Source organism: Bombus vancouverensis, chromosome 10 (assembly GCF_051014615.1).
Source record: "Bombus vancouverensis nearcticus chromosome 10, iyBomVanc1_principal, whole genome shotgun sequence".
NCBI lineage: Eukaryota > Metazoa > Arthropoda > Insecta > Hymenoptera > Apidae > Bombus > Bombus vancouverensis.
In genome coordinates, this window is record NC_134920.1 from 835,900 (window position 1) to 856,286 (window position 20,387).

Genomic DNA, 20,387 nt, shown 5'->3' on the forward strand with positions numbered 1-20,387 from the left:
TTCGTCGATTTTGATGAAAAATAGCCGTCATTTCCTTCTCGTTGGAGATATTTCGACGTTTAAGCGCTCTTTGAGCTCCATTTCACAGTGCTAATGCAATACACAACCATTTAAGCGTCGAAACAAGCAAAATATCTCGCAAATCGCGAAGATTTCGTCGATTTTGATGAAATATAGCCGTCATTTCCTTCCCGTTGGAGATATTTCGACGTTTAAGCACTCGTTGAACTCCATTTGACAGTGCTAATGCAATGCACAACCATTTTAGTGTCGAAACAAACAAAATATCTCGCAAATCGCGAAGATTTCGTCGATTTTGATGAAAAACAGCCGTCATTTCCTTCCCGTTGGAGATATTTCGACGTTTAGGCGCTCGTTGAAATCCATTTCACAGTGCTAATGCAATGCACTACCATTTAAGCGTCGAAACAAGCAAAATATCTTGCAAATCGTGAAGATTTCGTCGATTTTGATGAAAAATAGCCGTCATTTCCTTCTCGTTGGAGATATTTCGACGTTTAAGCGCTCTTTGAACTCCATTTCACAGTGCTAATGCAATACACAACCATTTAAGCGTCGAAACGAGCAAAATATCTCGCAAATCGTGAAGATTTCGTCGATATTGATGAAAAATATCCGTCATTTCCTTGCCGTTGGAGATATTTCGACGTTTAAGCGCTCGTTGACCTCCATTTCACAGTGCTAATGCAATGCACAACCATTTAAGCGTCGAAACAAGCAAAATATCTCGCAAATCGCGAAGACTTCGTCGATTTTGATGAAAAATAGCCGTCATTTCCTTCCCGTTGGAGATATTTCGACGTTTAAGCGCTCGTTGAACTGCATTTCACAGTGCTAATGCAATGCACAACCATTTAAGCGTCGAAACGAGCAAAATATCTCGCACATCGTGAAGATTTCGTCGATTTTGATGAAAAATATCCGTCATTTCCTTCCCGTTGTAGATATTTCGACGTTTAGGCGCTCTTTGAACTCCATTTCACAGTGCTAATGCAATGCACAACCATTTAAGCGTCGAAACGAGCAAAATATCTCGCACATCGTGAAGATTTCGTCGATTTTGATGAAAAATATCCGTCATTTCCTTCCCGTTGTTGATATTTCGACGTTTAGGCGCTCCTTGAGCTCCATTTCACAGTGCTAATGCAATGCACAACCGTTTAAGCGTCGAAACAAGCAAAGTATCTCGCAAATCGCGAAGATTTCGTCGATTTTGATGAAAAATAGCCGTCATTTCCTTCCCGTTGGAGATATTTCGACGTTTAAGCGCTCGTTGAACTCCATTTCACAGTGCTAATGCAATGCACTACCATTTAAGCGTCGAAACGAGCAAAATATCTTGCAAATCGTGAAGATTTCGTCGATTTTGATGAAAAATAGCCGTCATTTCCTTCTCGTTGGAGATATTTCGTCGTTTAAGCGCTCTTTGAACTCCATTTCACAGTGCTAATGCAATACACAACCATTTAAGCGTCGAAACAAGCAAAATATCTTGCAAATCGTGAAGATTTCGTCGATATTGATGAAAAATATCCGTCATTTCCTTCCCGTTGGAGATATTTCGACGTTTAAGCGCTCTTTGAACTCCATTTCACAGTGCCAATGCAATGCACAACCATTTAAGCGTCGAAACGAGCAAAGTATCTCGCAAATCGTGAAGATTTCGTCGATTTTGATGAAAAATATCCGTCATTTCCTTCCCGTTGGAGATATTTCGACGTTTAAGCGCTCGTTGAACTCCATTTCACAGTGCCAATGCAATGCACAACCGTTTAAGCGTCGAAACAAGCAAAATATCTCGCAAATCGCGAAGATTTCGTCGATTTGGATGAAAAATAGCCGTCATTTCCTTCCCGTTGGAGATATTTCGACGTTTAAGCGCTCGTTCAACGCCATTTCACAGTGCTATTGCAATGCACAACCATTTAAGCGTCGAAACGAGCAAAATATCTCGCAAATCGTGAAGATTTCGTCGATTTTGATGAAAAATAGCCGTCTTTTCCATCCTGTTGGAGATATTTCGACGTTTAAGCGCTCGTTGAACTCCATTTCACAGTGCTAATGCAATGTACAACCATTTAAGCGTCGAAACAAGCAAAATATCTCGCAAATCGCGAAGATTTCGTCGATTTTGACGAAACATAGCCGTCATTTCCTTCCCGTTTGAGATATTTCGACGTTTAAGCGCTCGTAGAACTCCATTTCACAGTGCTAATGCAATGCACGACCATTTAAGCGTCGAAACAAGCAAAATATCTCGCAAATCGCGAAGATTTCGTCGATTTTGATGAAATATAGCCGTCATTTCCCTGCCGTTGGAGATATTTCGACGTTTAAGCGCTCGTTGACCTCCATTTCACAGTGCTAATGCAATGCACAACCATTTAAGCGTCGAAACAAGCAAAATATCTCGCAAATCGCGAAGACTTCGTCGATTTTGATGAAAAATAGCCGTCATTTCCTTCCCGTTGGGGATATTTCGACGTTTAAGCGCTCGTAGAACTGCATTTCACAGTGCTAATGCAATGCACAACCATTTAAGCGTCGAAACGAGCAAGATATCTCGCACATCGTGAAGATTTCGTCGATTTTGATGAAAAATATCCGTCATTTCCTTCCCGTTGTAGATATTTCGACGTTTAGGCGCTCTTTGAACTCCATTTCACAGTGCTAATGCAATGCACATCCATTTTAGCGTCGAAACAAGCAAAATATCTTGCAAATCGTGAAGATTTCGTCGATTTTGATGAAAAATAGCCGTCATTTCCTTCTCGTTGGAGATATTTCGACGTTTAAGCGCTCTTTGAGCTCCATTTCACAGTGCTAATGCAATACACAACCATTTAAGCGTCGAAACAAGCAAAATATCTCGCAAATCGCGAAGATTTCGTCGATTTTGATGAAATATAGCCGTCATTTCCTTCCCGTTGGAGATATTTCGACGTTTAAGCACTCGTTGAACTCCATTTGACAGTGCTAATGCAATGCACAACCATTTTAGTGTCGAAACAAACAAAATATCTCGCAAATCGCGAAGATTTCGTCGATTTTGATGAAAAACAGCCGTCATTTCCTTCCCGTTGGAGATATTTCGACGTTTAGGCGCTCGTTGAAATCCATTTCACAGTGCTAATGCAATGCACTACCATTTAAGCGTCGAAACAAGCAAAATATCTTGCAAATCGTGAAGATTTCGTCGATATTGATGAAAAATATCCGTCATTTCCTTGCCGTTGGAGATATTTCGACGTTTAAGCGCTCTTTGAACTCCATTTCACAGTGCCAATGCAATGCACAACCGTTTAAGCGTCGAAACAAGCAAAATATCTCGCAAATCGCGAAGATTTCGTCGATTTTGATGAAAAATAGCCGTCATTTCCTTCCCGTTGGAGATATTTCGACGTTTAAGCGCTCGTTGAACTCCATTTCACAGTTCTAATGCAATGCACAACCATTTAAGCGTCGAAACAAGCAAAATATCTCGCAAATCGCGAAGATTTCGTCGATTTTGATGAAATATAGCCGTCATTTCCTTCCCGTTGGAGATATTTCGACGTTTAAGCGCTCGTAGAACTGCATTTCACAGTGCTAATGCAATGCACAACCATTTAAGCGTCGAAACGAGCAAGATATCTCGCACATCGTGAAGATTTCGTCGATTTTGATGAAAAATATCCGTCATTTCCTTCCCGTTGTAGATATTTCGACGTTTAGGCGCTCTTTGAACTCCATTTCACAGTGCTAATGCAATGCACATCCATTTTAGCGTCGAAACAAGCAAAATATCTTGCAAATCGTGAAGATTTCGTCGATTTTGATGAAAAATAGCCGTCATTTCCTTCTCGTTGGAGATATTTCGACGTTTAAGCGCTCTTTGAGCTCCATTTCACAGTGCTAATGCAATACACAACCATTTAAGCGTCGAAACAAGCAAAATATCTCGCAAATCGCGAAGATTTCGTCGATTTTGATGAAATATAGCCGTCATTTCCTTCCCGTTGGAGATATTTCGACGTTTAAGCACTCGTTGAACTCCATTTGACAGTGCTAATGCAATGCACAACCATTTTAGTGTCGAAACAAACAAAATATCTCGCAAATCGCGAAGATTTCGTCGATTTTGATGAAAAACAGCCGTCATTTCCTTCCCGTTGGAGATATTTCGACGTTTAGGCGCTCGTTGAAATCCATTTCACAGTGCTAATGCAATGCACTACCATTTAAGCGTCGAAACAAGCAAAATATCTTGCAAATCGTGAAGATTTCGTCGATTTTGATGAAAAATAGCCGTCATTTCCTTCTCGTTGGAGATATTTCGACGTTTAAGCGCTCTTTGAACTCCATTTCACAGTGCTAATGCAATACACAACCATTTAAGCGTCGAAACGAGCAAAATATCTCGCAAATCGTGAAGATTTCGTCGATATTGATGAAAAATATCCGTCATTTCCTTGCCGTTGGAGATATTTCGACGTTTAAGCGCTCTTTGAACTCCATTTCACAGTGCCAATGCAATGCACAACCGTTTAAGCGTCGAAACAAGCAAAATATCTCGCAAATCGCGAAGATTTCGTCGATTTTGATGAAAAATAGCCGTCATTTCCTTCCCGTTGGAGATATTTCGATGTTTAAGCGCTCGTTGAACTCCATTTCACAGTGCTAATGCAATGCACAACCATTTTAGCGTCGAAACAAGCAAAATATCTCGCAAATCGCGAAGATTTCGTCGATTTTGATGAAAAATAGCCGTCATTTCCTTCCCGTTGGAGATATTTCGACGTTTAAGCGCTCGTTGAACTCCATTTCACAGTTCTAATGCAATGCACGACCATTTAAGCGTCGAAACAAGCAAAATATCTCGCAAATCGCGAAGATTTCGTCGATTTTGATGAAATATAGCCGTCATTTCCTTCCCGTTGGAGATATTTCGATGTTTAAGCGCTCGTTGAACTCCATTTCACAGTGCCAATGCAATGCACAACCGTTTAAGCGTCGAAACAAGCAAAATATCTCGCAAATCGCGAAGATTTCGTCGATTTTGATGAAATATAGCCGTCATTTCCTTCCCGTTGGAGATATTTCGATGTTTAAGCGCTCGTTGAACTCCATTTCACAGTGCTAATGCAATGCACAACCATTTAAGCGTCGAAACGAGCAAAATATCTCGCAAATCGTGAAGATTTCGTCGATTTTGATGAAAAATATCCGTCATTTCCTTCCCGTTGGAGATATTTCGACGTTTAAGCGCTCGTTGAACTCCATTTCACAGTGCTGATGCAATGCACAACCATTTTAGCGTCGAAACAAGCAAAATATCTCGCAAATCGCGAAGATTTCGTCGATTTTGATGAAAAATATCCGTCATTTCCCTCCCGTTGTTGATATTTCGACGTTTAGGCGCTCTTTGAACTCCATTTCACTGTGCTAATGCAATGCACAACCATTTAAGCGTCGAAACAAGCAAAATATCTCGCAAATCGCGAAGATTTCGTCGATTTTGATGAAAAATATCCGTCATTTCCTTCCCGTTGGAGATATTTCGACATTTAAGCACTCGTTGAAATCCATTTCACAGTGCTAATGCAATGCACTACCATTTAAGCGTCGAAACAAGCAAAATATCTTGCAAATCGTGAAGATTTCGTCGATTTTGATGAAAAATAGCCGTCATTTCCTTCTCGTTGGAGATATTTCGACGTTTAAGCGCTCTTTGAACTCCATTTCACAGTGCTAATGCAATACACAACCATTTAAGCGTCGAAACGAGCAAAATATCTCGCAAATCGTGAAGATTTCGTCGATTTTGATGAAAAATAGCCGTCATTTCCTTCCCGTTGGAGATATTTCGACGTTTAGGCGCTCTTTGAACTCCATTTCACAGTGCTAATGCAATGCACAACCATTTAAGCGTCGAAACAAGCAAAATATCTCGCAAATCGCGAAGATTTCGTCGATTTTGATGAAAAATATCCGTCATTTCCCTCCCGTTGTTGATATTTCGACGTTTAGGCGCTCTTTGAACTCCATTTCACTGTGCTAATGCAATGCACAACCATTTAAGCGTCGAAACAAGCAAAATATCTCGCAAATCGCGAAGATTTCGTCGATTTTGATGATATATAGCCGTCATTTCCTTGCCGTTGGAGATATTTCGAAGTTTAAGCGCTCTTTGAACTCCATTTCACAGTGCCAATGCAATGCACAACCGTTTAAGCGTCGAAACAAGCAAAAGATCTCGCAAATCGCGAAGATTTCGTCGATTTTGATGAAATATAGCCGTCATTTCCTTCCCGTTGGAGATATTTCGATGTTTAAGCGCTCGTTGAACTCCATTTCACAGTGCCAATGCAATGCACAACCGTTTAAGCGTCGAAACAAGCAAAATATCTCGCAAATCGCGAAGATTTCGTCGATTTTGATGAAAAATAGCCGTCATTTCCTTCCCGTTGGAGATATTTCGACGTTTAAGCGCTCGTTGAACTCCATTTCACAGTTCTAATGCAATGCACAACAATTTAAGCGTCGAAACAAGCAAAATATCTCGCAAATCGCGAAGATTTCGTCGATTTTGATGAAATATAGCCGTCATTTCCTTCCCGTTGGAGATATTTCGATGCTTAAGCGCTCGTTGAACTCCATTTCACAGTGCTAATGCAATTCACAACCATTTAAGCGTCGAAACGAGCAAAATATCTCGCAAATCGTGAAGATTTCGTCGATTTTGATGAAAAATATCCGTCATTTCCTTCCCGTTGGAGATATTTCGACGTTTAAGCGCTCGTTGAACTCCATTTCACAGTGCTAATGCAATGCACAACCATTTTAGCGTCGAAACAAGCAAAATATCTCGCAAATCGCGAAGATTTCGTCGATTTTGATGAAAAATAGCCGTCATTTCCTTCCCGTTGGAGATATTTCGACGTTTAAGCGCTCGTTGAACTCCATTTCACAGTTCTAATGCAATACACAACCATTTAAGCGTCGAAACAAGCAAAATATCTCGCAAATCGCGAAGATTTCGTCGATTTTGATGAAATATAGCCGTCATTTCCTTCCCGTTGGAGATATTTCGATGTTTAAGCGCTCGTTGAACTCCATTTCACAGTGCTAATGCAATGCACAACCATTTAAGCGTCGAAACAAGCAAAATATCTCGCAAATCGCGAAGATTTCGTCGATTTTGATGAAAAATAGCCGTCATTTCCTTCCCGTTGGAGATATTTCGACGTTTAAGCGCTCTTTGAACTCCATTTCACAGTGCTAATGCAATACACAACCATTTAAGCGTCGAAACGAGCAAAATATCTCGCAAATCGTGAAGATTTCGTCGATTTTGATGAAAAATAGCCGTCATTTCCTTCCCGTTGGAGATATTTCGACGTTTAGGCGCTCTTTGAACTCCATTTCACAGTGCTAATGCAATGCACAACCATTTAAGCGTCGAAACAAGCAAAATATCTCGCAAATCGCGAAGATTTCGTCGATTTTGATGAAATATATCCGTCATTTCCCTCCCGTTGTTGATATTTCGACGTTTAGGCGCTCTTTGAACTCCATTTCACTGTGCTAATGCAATGCACAACCATTTAAGCGTCGAAACAAGCAAAATATCTCGCAAATCGCGAAGATTTCGTCGATTTTGATGATATATAGCCGTCATTTCCTTGCCGTTGGAGATATTTCGACGTTTAAGCGCTCGTTGAACTCCATTTCACAGTTCTAATGCAATGCACAACAATTTAAGCGTCGAAACAAGCAAAATATCTCGCAAATCGCGAAGATTTCGTCGATTTTGATGAAATATAGCCGTCATTTCCTTCCCGTTGGAGATATTTCGATGCTTAAGCGCTCGTTGAACTCCATTTCACAGTGCTAATGCAATTCACAACCATTTAAGCGTCGAAACGAGCAAAATATCTCGCAAATCGTGAAGATTTCGTCGATTTTGATGAAAAATATCCGTCATTTCCTTCCCGTTGGAGATATTTCGACGTTTAAGCGCTCGTTGAACTCCATTTCACAGTGCTAATGCAATGCACAACCATTTTAGCGTCGAAACAAGCAAAATATCTCGCAAATCGCGAAGATTTCGTCGATTTTGATGAAAAATAGCCGTCATTTCCTTCCCGTTGGAGATATTTCGACGTTTAAGCGCTCGTTGAACTCCATTTCACAGTTCTAATGCAATGCACAACCATTTAAGCGTCGAAACAAGCAAAATATCTCGCAAATCGCGAAGATTTCGTCGATTTTGATGAAATATAGCCGTCATTTCCTTCCCGTTGGAGATATTTCGATGTTTAAGCGCTCGTTGAACTCCATTTCACAGTGCTAATGCAATGCACAACCATTTAAGCGTCGAAACAAGCAAAATATCTCGCAAATCGCGAAGATTTCGTCGATTTTGATGAAAAATAGCCGTCATTTCCTTCCCGTTGGAGATATTTCGACGTTTAGGCGCTCTTTGAACTCCATTTCACAGTGCTAATGCAATGTACAACAATTTAAGCGTCGAAACAAGCAAAATATCTCGCAAATCGCGAAGATTTCGTCGATTTTGATGAAAAATATCCGTCATTTCCTTCCCGTTGGAGATATTTCGACGTTTAAGCGCTCGTTGAACTCCATTTCACAGTGCTAATGCAATGCACAACAATTTTAGCGTCGAAACAAACAAAATATCTCGCAAATCGCGAATATTTCGTCGATTTTGATGAATAATAGCCGTCATTTCCTTCCCGTTGGAGATATTTCGACGTTTAAGCGCTCGTTGAACTCCATTTCACAGTGCTAATGCAATGTACAATAATTTAAGCGTCGAAACAAGCAAAATATCTCGCAAATCGCGAAGATTTCGTCGATTTTGATGAAAAATAGCCGTCATTTCCTTCTCGTTGGAGATATTTCGTCGTTTAAGCGCTCTTTGAACTCCATTTCACAGTGCTAATGCAATACACAACCATTTAAGCGTCGAAACAAGCAAAATATCTTGCAAATCGTGAAGATTTCGTCGATATTGATGAAAAATATCCGTCATTTCCTTCCCGTTGGAGATATTTCGACGTTTAAGCGCTCTTTGAACTCCATTTCACAGTGCCAATGCAATGCACAACCATTTAAGCGTCGAAACGAGCAAAGTATCTCGCAAATCGTGAAGATTTCGTCGATTTTGATGAAAAATATCCGTCATTTCCTTCCCGTTGGAGATATTTCGACGTTTAAGCGCTCGTTGAACTCCATTTCACAGTGCCAATGCAATGCACAACCGTTCAAGCGTCGAAACAAGCAAAATATCTCGCAAATCGCGAAGATTTCGTCGATTTGGATGAAAAATAGCCGTCATTTCCTTCCCGTTGGAGATATTTCGACGTTTAAGCGCTCGTTCAACGCCATTTCACAGTGCTATTGCAATGCACAACCATTTAAGCGTCGAAACGAGCAAAATATCTCGCAAATCGTGAAGATTTCGTCGATTTTGATGAAAAATAGCCGTCTTTTCCATCCTGTTGGAGATATTTCGACGTTTAAGCGCTCGTTGAACTCCATTTCACAGTGCTAATGCAATGTACAACCATTTAAGCGTCGAAACAAGCAAAATATCTCGCAAATCGCGAAGATTTCGTCGATTTTGACGAAACATAGCCGTCATTTCCTTCCCGTTTGAGATATTTCGACGTTTAAGCGCTCGTTGAACTCCATTTCACAGTGCTAATGCAATGCACAACCATTTAAGCGTCGAAACAAGCAAAATATCTCGCAAATCGCGAAGATTTCGTCGATTTTGATGAAATATAGCCGTCATTTCCCTGCCGTTGGAGATATTTCGACGTTTAAGCGCTCGTTGACCTCCATTTCACAGTGCTAATGCAATGCACAACCATTTAAGCGTCGAAACAAGCAAAATATCTCGCAAATCGCGAAGACTTCGTCGATTTTGATGAAAAATAGCCGTCATTTCCTTCCCGTTGGGGATATTTCGTCGTTAAAGCGCTCGTAGAACTGCATTTCACAGTGCTAATGCAATGCACAACCATTTAAGCGTCGAAACGAGCAAGATATCTCGCACATCGTGAAGATTTCGTCGATTTTGATGAAAAATATCCGTCATTTCCTTCTCGTTGGAGATATTTCGACGTTTAAGCGCTCGTTGAACTCCATTTCACAGTGCTAATGCAATGCACATCCATTTTAGCGTCGAAACAAGCAAAATATCTTGCAAATCGTGAAGATTTCGTCGATTTTGATGAAAAATAGCCGTCATTTCCTTCTCGTTGGAGATATTTCGACGTTTAAGCGCTCTTTGAGCTCCATTTCACAGTGCTAATGCAATACACAACCATTTAAGCGTCGAAACAAGCAAAATATCTCGCAAATCGCGAAGATTTCGTCGATTTTGATGAAATATAGCCGTCATTTCCTTCCCGTTGGAGATATTTCGACGTTTAAGCGCTCGTTGAACTCCATTTCACAGTGCTAATGCAATGCACAACCATTTTAGCGTCGAAACAAGCAAAATATCTCGCAAATCGCGAAGATTTCGTCGATTTTGATGAAAAATAGCCGTCATTTCCTTCCCGTTGGAGATATTTCGACGTTTAAGCGCTCGTTGAACTCCATTTCACAGTTCTAATGCAATGCACGACCATTTAAGCGTCGAAACAAGCAAAATATCTCGCAAATCGCGAAGATTTCGTCGATTTTGATGAAATATAGCCGTCATTTCCTTCCCGTTGGAGATATTTCGATGTTTAAGCGCTCGTTGAACTCCATTTCACAGTGCCAATGCAATGCACAACCGTTTAAGCGTCGAAACAAGCAAAATATCTCGCAAATCGCGAAGATTTCGTCGATTTTGATGAAAAATAGCCGTCATTTCCTTCCCGTTGGAGATATTTCGACGTTTAAGCGCTCGATGAACTCCATTTCACAGTTCTAAAGCAATGCACAACAATTTAAGCGTCGAAACAAGCAAAATATCTCGCAAATCGCGAAGATTTCGTCGATTTTGATGAAAAATATCCGTCATTTCCTTCCCGTTGGAGATATTTCGACGTTTAAGCGCTCGTTGAACTCCATTTCACAGTGCTAATGCAATGCACAACCATTTTAGCGTCGAAACAAGCAAAATATCTCGCAAATCGCGAAGATTTCGTCGATTTTGATGAAAAATAGCCGTCATTTCCTTCCCGTTGGAGATATTTCGACGTTTAAGCGCTCGTTGAACTCCATTTCACAGTTCTAATGCAATGCACAACCATTTAAGCGTCGAAACAAGCAAAATATCTCGCAAATCGCGAAGATTTCGTCGATTTTGATGAAATATAGCCGTCATTTCCTTCCCGTTGGAGATATTTCGATGTTTAAGCGCTCGTTGAACTCCATTTCACAGTGCTAATGCAATGCACAACCATTTAAGCGTCGAAACGAGCAAAATATCTCGCAAATCGTGAAGATTTCGTCGATATTGATGAAAAATATCCGTCATTTCCTTGCCGTTGGAGATATTTCGACGTTTAAGCGCTCTTTGGACTCCATTTCACAGTGCCAATGCAATGCACAACCGTTTAAGCGTCGAAACAAGCAAAATAATTCGCAAATCGCGAGGATTTCGTCGATTTTGATGAAAAATATCCGTCATTTCCTTCCCGTTGGAGATATTTCGACATTTAAGCACTCGTTGAAATCCATTTCACAGTGCTAATGCAATGCACTACCATTTAAGCGTCGAAACAAGCAAAATATCTTGCAAATCGTGAAGATTTCGTCGATTTTGATGAAAAATAGCCGTCATTTCCTTCTCGTTGGAGATATTTCGACGTTTAAGCGCTCTTTGAACTCCATTTCACAGTGCTAATGCAATACACAACCATTTAAGCGTCGAAACGAGCAAAATATCTCGCAAATCGTGAAGATTTCGTCGATATTGATGAAAAATATCCGTCATTTCCTTGCCGTTGGAGATATTTCGACGTTTAAGCGCTCTTTGAACTCCATTTCACAGTGCCAATGCAATGCACAACCGTTTAAGCGTCGAAACAAGCAAAAGATCTCGCAAATCGCGAAGATTTCGTCGATTTTGATGAAATATAGCCGTCATTTCCTTCCCGTTGGAGATATTTCGATGTTTAAGCGCTCGTTGAACTCCATTTCACAGTGCCAATGCAATGCACAACCGTTTAAGCGTCGAAACAAGCAAAATATCTCGCAAATCGCGAAGATTTCGTCGATTTTGATGAAAAATAGCCGTCATTTCCTTCCCGTTGGAGATATTTCGACGTTTAAGCGCTCGTTGAACTCCATTTCACAGTTCTAATGCAATGCACAACAATTTAAGCGTCGAAACAAGCAAAATATCTCGCAAATCGCGAAGATTTCGTCGATTTTGATGAAATATAGCCGTCATTTCCTTCCCGTTGGAGATATTTCGATGTTTAAGCGCTCGTTGAACTCCATTTCACAGTGCTAATGCAATGCACAACCATTTAAGCGTCGAAACGAGCAAAATATCTCGCAAATCGTGAAGATTTCGTCGATTTTGTTGAAAAATATCCGTCATTTCCTTCCCGTTGGAGATATTTCGACGTTTAAGCGCTCGTTGAACTCCATTTCACAGTGCTAATGCAATGCACAACCATTTTAGCGTCGAAACAAGCAAAATATCTCGCAAATCGCGAAGATTTCGTCGATTTTGATGAAAAATAGCCGTCATTTCCTTCCCGTTGGAGATATTTCGACGTTTAAGCGCTCGTTGAACTCCATTTCACAGTTCTAATGCAATGCACAACCATTTAAGCGTCGAAACAAGCAAAATATCTCGCAAATCGCGAAGATTTCGTCGATTTTGATGAAATATAGCCGTCATTTCCTTCCCGTTGGAGATATTTCGATGTTTAAGCGCTCGTTGAACTCCATTTCACAGTGCTAATGCAATACACAACCATTTAAGCGTCGAAACGAGCAAAATATCTCGCAAATCGTGAAGATTTCGTCGATATTGATGAAAAATATCCGTCATTTCCTTGCCGTTGGAGATATTTCGACGTTTAAGCGCTCTTTGAACTCCATTTCACAGTGCCAATGCAATGCACAACCGTTTAAGCGTCGAAACAAGCAAAATATCTCGCAAATCGCGAAGATTTCGTCGATTTTGATGAAAAATATCCGTCATTTCCTTCCCGTTGGAGATATTTCGACATTTAAGCACTCGTTGAACTCCATTTCACAGTGCTAATGCAATGCACAACCATTTTAGTGTCGAAACAAACAAAATATCTCGCAAATCGCGAAGATTTCGTCGATTTTGATGAAAAATAGCCGTCATTTCCTTCCCGTTGGAGATATTTCGACGTTTAAGCGCTCGTTGAAATACATTTCACAGTGCTAATGCAATGCACTACCATTTAAGCGTCGAAACGAGCAAAATATCTTGCAAATCGTGAAGATTTCGTCGATTTTGATGAAAAATATCCGTCATTTCCTTCCCGTTGGAGATATTTCGACGTTTAAGCGCTCGTTGAACTCCATTTCACAGTGCTAATGCAATGCACAACCATTTTAGCGTCGAAACAAGCAAAATATCTCGCAAATCGCGAAGATTTCGTAGATTTTGATGAAAAATAGCCGTCTTTTCCTTCCCGTTGTAGATATTTTGACGTTTAAGCGCTCGTTGAACTCCATTTCACAGTGCTAATGCAATGTACAACCATTTAAGCGTCGAAACAAGCAAAATATCTCGCAAATCGCGAAGATTTCGTCGATTTTGATGAAAAATAGCCGTCATTTCCTTCCCGTTGGAGATATTTCGACGTTTAGGCGCTCTTTGAACTCCATTTCACAGTGCTAATGCAATGCACAACCATTTAAGCGTCGAAACAAGCAAAATATCTCGCAAATCGCGAAGATTTCGTCGATTTTGATGAAAAATAGCCGTCATTTCCTTCCCGTTGGAGATATTTCGACGTTTAAGCGCTCGTTGAAATCCATTTCACAGTGCTAATGCAATGCACAACCATTTAAGCGTCGAAACAAGCAAAATATCTCGCAAATCGCGAAGATTTCGTCGATTTTGATGAAATATAGCCGTCATTTCCTTCCCGTTGGAGATATTTCGATGTTTAAGCGCTCGTTGAACTCCATTTCACAGTGCCAATGCAATGCACAACCGTTTAAGCGTCGAAACAAGCAAAATATCTCGCAAATCGCGAAGATTTCGTCGATTTTGATGAAAAATAGCCGTCATTTCCTTCCCGTTGGAGATATTTCGACGTTTAAGCGCTCGATGAACTCCATTTCACAGTTCTAAAGCAATGCACAACAATTTAAGCGTCGAAACAAGCAAAATATCTCGCAAATCGCGAAGATTTCGTCGATTTTGATGAAATATAGCCGTCATTTCCTTCCCGTTGGAGATATTTCGATGTTTAAGCGCTCGTTGAACTCCATTTCACAGTGCTAATGCAATGCACAACCATTTAAGCGTCGAAACGAGCAAAATATCTCGCAAATCGTGAAGATTTCGTCGATTTTGATGAAAAATATCCGTCATTTCCTTCCCGTTGGAGATATTTCGACGTTGAAGCGCTCGTTGAACTCCATTTCACAGTGCTAATGCAATGCACAACCATTTTAGCGTCGAAACAAGCAAAATATCTCGCAAATCGCGAAGATTTCGTCGATTTTGATGAAAAATAGCCGTCATTTCCTTCCCGTTGGAGATATTTCGACGTTTAAGCGCTCGTTGAACTCCATTTCACAGTTCTAATGCAATGCACAACCATTTAAGCGTCGAAACAAGCAAAATATCTCGCAAATCGCGAAGATTTCGTCGATTTTGATGAAATATAGCCGTCATTTCCTTCCCGTTGGAGATATTTCGATGTTTAAGCGCTCGTTGAACTCCATTTCACAGTGCTAATGCAATGCACAACCATTTAAGCGTCGAAACGAGCAAAATATCTCGCAAATCGTGAAGATTTCGTCGATATTGATGAAAAATATCCGTCATTTCCTTGCCGTTGGAGATATTTCGACGTTTAAGCGCTCTTTGAACTCCATTTCACAGTGCCAATGCAATGCACAACCGTTTAAGCGTCGAAACAAGCAAAATATCTCGCAAATCGCGAAGATTTCGTCGATTTTGATGAAAAATATCCGTCATTTCCTTCCCGTTGGAGATATTTCGACATTTAAGCACTCGTTGAAATCCATTTCACAGTGCTAATGCAATGCACTACCATTTAAGCGTCGAAACAAGCAAAATATCTTGCAAATCGTGAAGATTTCGTCGATTTTGATGAAAAATAGCCGTCATTTCCTTCTCGTTGGAGATATTTCGACGTTTAAGCGCTCTTTGAACTCCATTTCACAGTGCTAATGCAATACACAACCATTTAAGCGTCGAAACGAGCAAAATATCTCGCAAATCGTGAAGATTTCGTCGATATTGATGAAAAATATCCGTCATTTCCTTGCCGTTGGAGATATTTCGACGTTTAAGCGCTCTTTGAACTCCATTTCACAGTGCCAATGCAATGCACAACCATTTAAGCGTCGAAACGAGCAAAATATCTCGCAAATCGTGAAGATTTCGTCGATTTTGTTGAAAAATATCCGTCATTTCCTTCCCGTTGGAGATATTTCGACGTTTAAGCGCTCGTTGAACTCCATTTCACAGTGCTAATGCAATGCACAACCATTTTAGCGTCGAAACAAGCAAAATATCTCGCAAATCGCGAAGATTTCGTCGATTTTGATGAAAAATAGCCGTCATTTCCTTCCCGTTGGAGATATTTCGACGTTTAAGCGCTCGTTGAACTCCATTTCACAGTTCTAATGCAATGCACAACCATTTAAGCGTCGAAACAAGCAAAATATCTCGCAAATCGCGAAGATTTCGTCGATTTTGATGAAATATAGCCGTCATTTCCTTCCCGTTGGAGATATTTCGATGTTTAAGCGCTCGTTGAACTCCATTTCACAGTGCTAATGCAATACACAACCATTTAAGCGTCGAAACGAGCAAAATATCTCGCAAATCGTGAAGATTTCGTCGATATTGATGAAAAATATCCGTCATTTCCTTGCCGTTGGAGATATTTCGACGTTTAAGCGCTCTTTGAACTCCATTTCACAGTGCCAATGCAATGCACAACCGTTTAAGCGTCGAAACAAGCAAAATATCTCGCAAATCGCGAAGATTTCGTCGATTTTGATGAAAAATATCCGTCATTTCCTTCCCGTTGGAGATATTTCGACATTTAAGCACTCGTTGAACTCCATTTCACAGTGCTAATGCAATGCACAACCATTTTAGTGTCGAAACAAACAAAATATCTCGCAAATCGCGAAGATTTCGTCGATTTTGATGAAAAATAGCCGTCATTTCCTTCCCGTTGGAGATATTTCGACGTTTAAGCGCTCGTTGAAATACATTTCACAGTGCTAATGCAATGCACTACCATTTAAGCGTCGAAACGAGCAAAATATCTTGCAAATCGTGAAGATTTCGTCGATTTTGATGAAAAATATCCGTCATTTCCTTCCCGTTGGAGATATTTCGACGTTTAAGCGCTCGTTGAACTCCATTTCACAGTGCTAATGCAATGCACAACCATTTTAGCGTCGAAACAAGCAAAATATCTCGCAAATCGCGAAGATTTCGTAGATTTTGATGAAAAATAGCCGTCTTTTCCTTCCCGTTGTAGATATTTTGACGTTTAAGCGCTCGTTGAACTCCATTTCACAGTGCTAATGCAATGTACAACCATTTAAGCGTCGAAACAAGCAAAATATCTCGCAAATCGCGAAGATTTCGTCGATTTTGATGAAAAATAGCCGTCATTTCCTTCCCGTTGGAGATATTTCGACGTTTAGGCGCTCTTTGAACTCCATTTCACAGTGCTAATGCAATGCACAACCATTTAAGCGTCGAAACAAGCAAAATATCTCGCAAATCGCGAAGATTTCGTCGATTTTGATGAAAAATAGCCGTCATTTCCTTCCCGTTGGAGATATTTCGACGTTTAAGCGCTCGTTGAAATCCATTTCACAGTGCTAATGCAATGCACAACCATTTAAGCGTCGAAACAAGCAAAATATCTCGCAAATCGCGAAGATTTCGTCGATTTTGATGAAATATAGCCGTCATTTCCTTCCCGTTGGAGATATTTCGATGTTTAAGCGCTCGTTGAACTCCATTTCACAGTGCCAATGCAATGCACAACCGTTTAAGCGTCGAAACAAGCAAAATATCTCGCAAATCGCGAAGATTTCGTCGATTTTGATGAAAAATAGCCGTCATTTCCTTCCCGTTGGAGATATTTCGACGTTTAAGCGCTCGATGAACTCCATTTCACAGTTCTAAAGCAATGCACAACAATTTAAGCGTCGAAACAAGCAAAATATCTCGCAAATCGCGAAGATTTCGTCGATTTTGATGAAATATAGCCGTCATTTCCTTCCCGTTGGAGATATTTCGATGTTTAAGCGCTCGTTGAACTCCATTTCACAGTGCTAATGCAATGCACAACCATTTAAGCGTCGAAACGAGCAAAATATCTCGCAAATCGTGAAGATTTCGTCGATTTTGATGAAAAATATCCGTCATTTCCTTCCCGTTGGAGATATTTCGACGTTGAAGCGCTCGTTGAACTCCATTTCACAGTGCTAATGCAATGCACAACCATTTTAGCGTCGAAACAAGCAAAATATCTCGCAAATCGCGAAGATTTCGTCGATTTTGATGAAAAATAGCCGTCATTTCCTTCCCGTTGGAGATATTTCGACGTTTAAGCGCTCGTTGAACTCCATTTCACAGTTCTAATGCAATGCACAACCATTTAAGCGTCGAAACAAGCAAAATATCTCGCAAATCGCGAAGATTTCGTCGATTTTGATGAAATATAGCCGTCATTTCCTTCCCGTTGGAGATATTTCGATGTTTAAGCGCTCGTTGAACTCCATTTCACAGTGCTAATGCAATGCACAACCATTTAAGCGTCGAAACGAGCAAAATATCTCGCAAATCGTGAAGATTTCGTCGATATTGATGAAAAATATCCGTCATTTCCTTGCCGTTGGAGATATTTCGACGTTTAAGCGCTCTTTGAACTCCATTTCACAGTGCCAATGCAATGCACAACCGTTTAAGCGTCGAAACAAGCAAAATATCTCGCAAATCGCGAAGATTTCGTCGATTTTGATGAAAAATATCCGTCATTTCCTTCCCGTTGGAGATATTTCGACATTTAAGCACTCGTTGAAATCCATTTCACAGTGCTAATGCAATGCACTACCATTTAAGCGTCGAAACAAGCAAAATATCTTGCAAATCGTGAAGATTTCGTCGATTTTGATGAAAAATAGCCGTCATTTCCTTCTCGTTGGAGATATTTCGACGTTTAAGCGCTCTTTGAACTCCATTTCACAGTGCTAATGCAATACACAACCATTTAAGCGTCGAAACGAGCAAAATATCTCGCAAATCGTGAAGATTTCGTCGATATTGATGAAAAATATCCGTCATTTCCTTGCCGTTGGAGATATTTCGACGTTTAAGCGCTCTTTGAACTCCATTTCACAGTGCCAATGCAATGCACAACCGTTTAAGCGTCGAAACAAGCAAAATATCTCGCAAATCGCGAAGATTTCGTCGATTTTGATGAAAAATAGCCGTCATTTCCTTCCCGTTGGAGATATTTCGACGTTTAAGCGCTCGTTGAACTCCATTTCACAGTTCTAATGCAATGCACAACCATTTAAGCGTCGAAACAAGCAAAATATCTCGCAAATCGCGAAGATTTCGTCGATTTTGATGAAATATAGCCGTCATTTCCTTCCCGTTGCAGATATTTCGATGTTTAAGCGCTCGTTGAACTCCATTTCACAGTGCCAATGCAATGCACAACCGTTTAAGCGTCGAAACAAGCAAAATATCTCGCAAATCGCGAAGATTTCGTCGATTTTGATGAAAAATAGCCGTCATTTCCTTCCCGTTGGAGATATTTCGACGTTTAAGCGCTCGTTGAACTCCATTTCACAGTTCTAATGCAATGCACAACAATTTAAGCGTCGAAACAAGCAAAATATCTCGCAAATCGCGAAGATTTCGTCGATTTTGATGAAATATAGCCGTCATTTCCTTCCCGTTGGAGATATTTCGATGTTTAAGCGCTCGTTGAACTCCATTTCACAGTGCTAATGCAATGCACAACCATTTAAGCGTCGAAACGAGCAAAATATCTCGCAAATCGTGAAGATTTCGTCGATTTTGATGAAAAATATCCGTCATTTCCTTCCCGTTGGAGATATTTCGACGTTTAAGCGCTCGTTGAACTCCATTTCACAGTGCTAATGCAATGCACAACCATTTTAGCGTCGAAACAAACAAAATATCTCGCAAATCGCGAAGATTTCGTCGATTTTGATGAAAAATAGCCGTCATTTCCTTCCCGTTGGAGATATTTCGACGTTTAGGCGCTCGTTGAACTCCATTTCACAGTTCTAATGCAATGCACAACCATTTAAGCGTCGAAACAAGCAAAATATCTCGCAAATCGCGAAGATTTCGTCGATTTTGATGAAATATAGCCGTCATTTCCTTCCCGTTGGAGATATTTCGATGTTTAAGCGCTCGTTGAACTCCATTTCACAGTGCTAATGCAATGCACAACCATTTAAGCGTCGAAACGAGCAAAATATCTCGCAAATCGTGAAGATTTCGTCGATATTGATGAAAAATATCCGTCATTTCCTTGCCGTTGGAGATATTTCGACGTTTAAGCGCTCTTTGAACTCCATTTCACAGTGCCAATGCAATGCACAACCGTTTAAGCGTCGAAACAAGCAAAATATCTCGCAAATCGCGAAGATTTCGTCGATTTTGATGAAAAATATCCGTCATTTCCTTCCCGTTGGAGATATTTCGACATTTAAGCACTCGTTGAACTCCATTTCACAGTGCTAATGCAATGCACAACCATTTTAGTGTCGAAACAAACAAAATATCTCGCAAATCGCGAAGATTTCGTCGATTTTGATGAAAAATAGCCGTCATTTCCTTCCCGTTGGAGATATTTCGACGTTTAAGCGCTCGTTGAAATCCATTTCACAGTGCTAATGCAATGCACAACCATTTAAGCGTCGAAACAAGCAAAATATCTCGCAAATCGCGAAGATTTCGTCGATTTTGATGAAATATAGCCGTCATTTCCTTCCCGTTGGAGATATTTCGATGTTTAAGCGCTCGTTGAACTCCATTTCACAGTGCCAATGCAATGCACAACCGTTTAAGCGTCGAAACAAGCAAAATATCTCGCAAATCGCGAAGATTTCGTCGATTTTGATGAAAAATAGCCGTCATTTCCTTC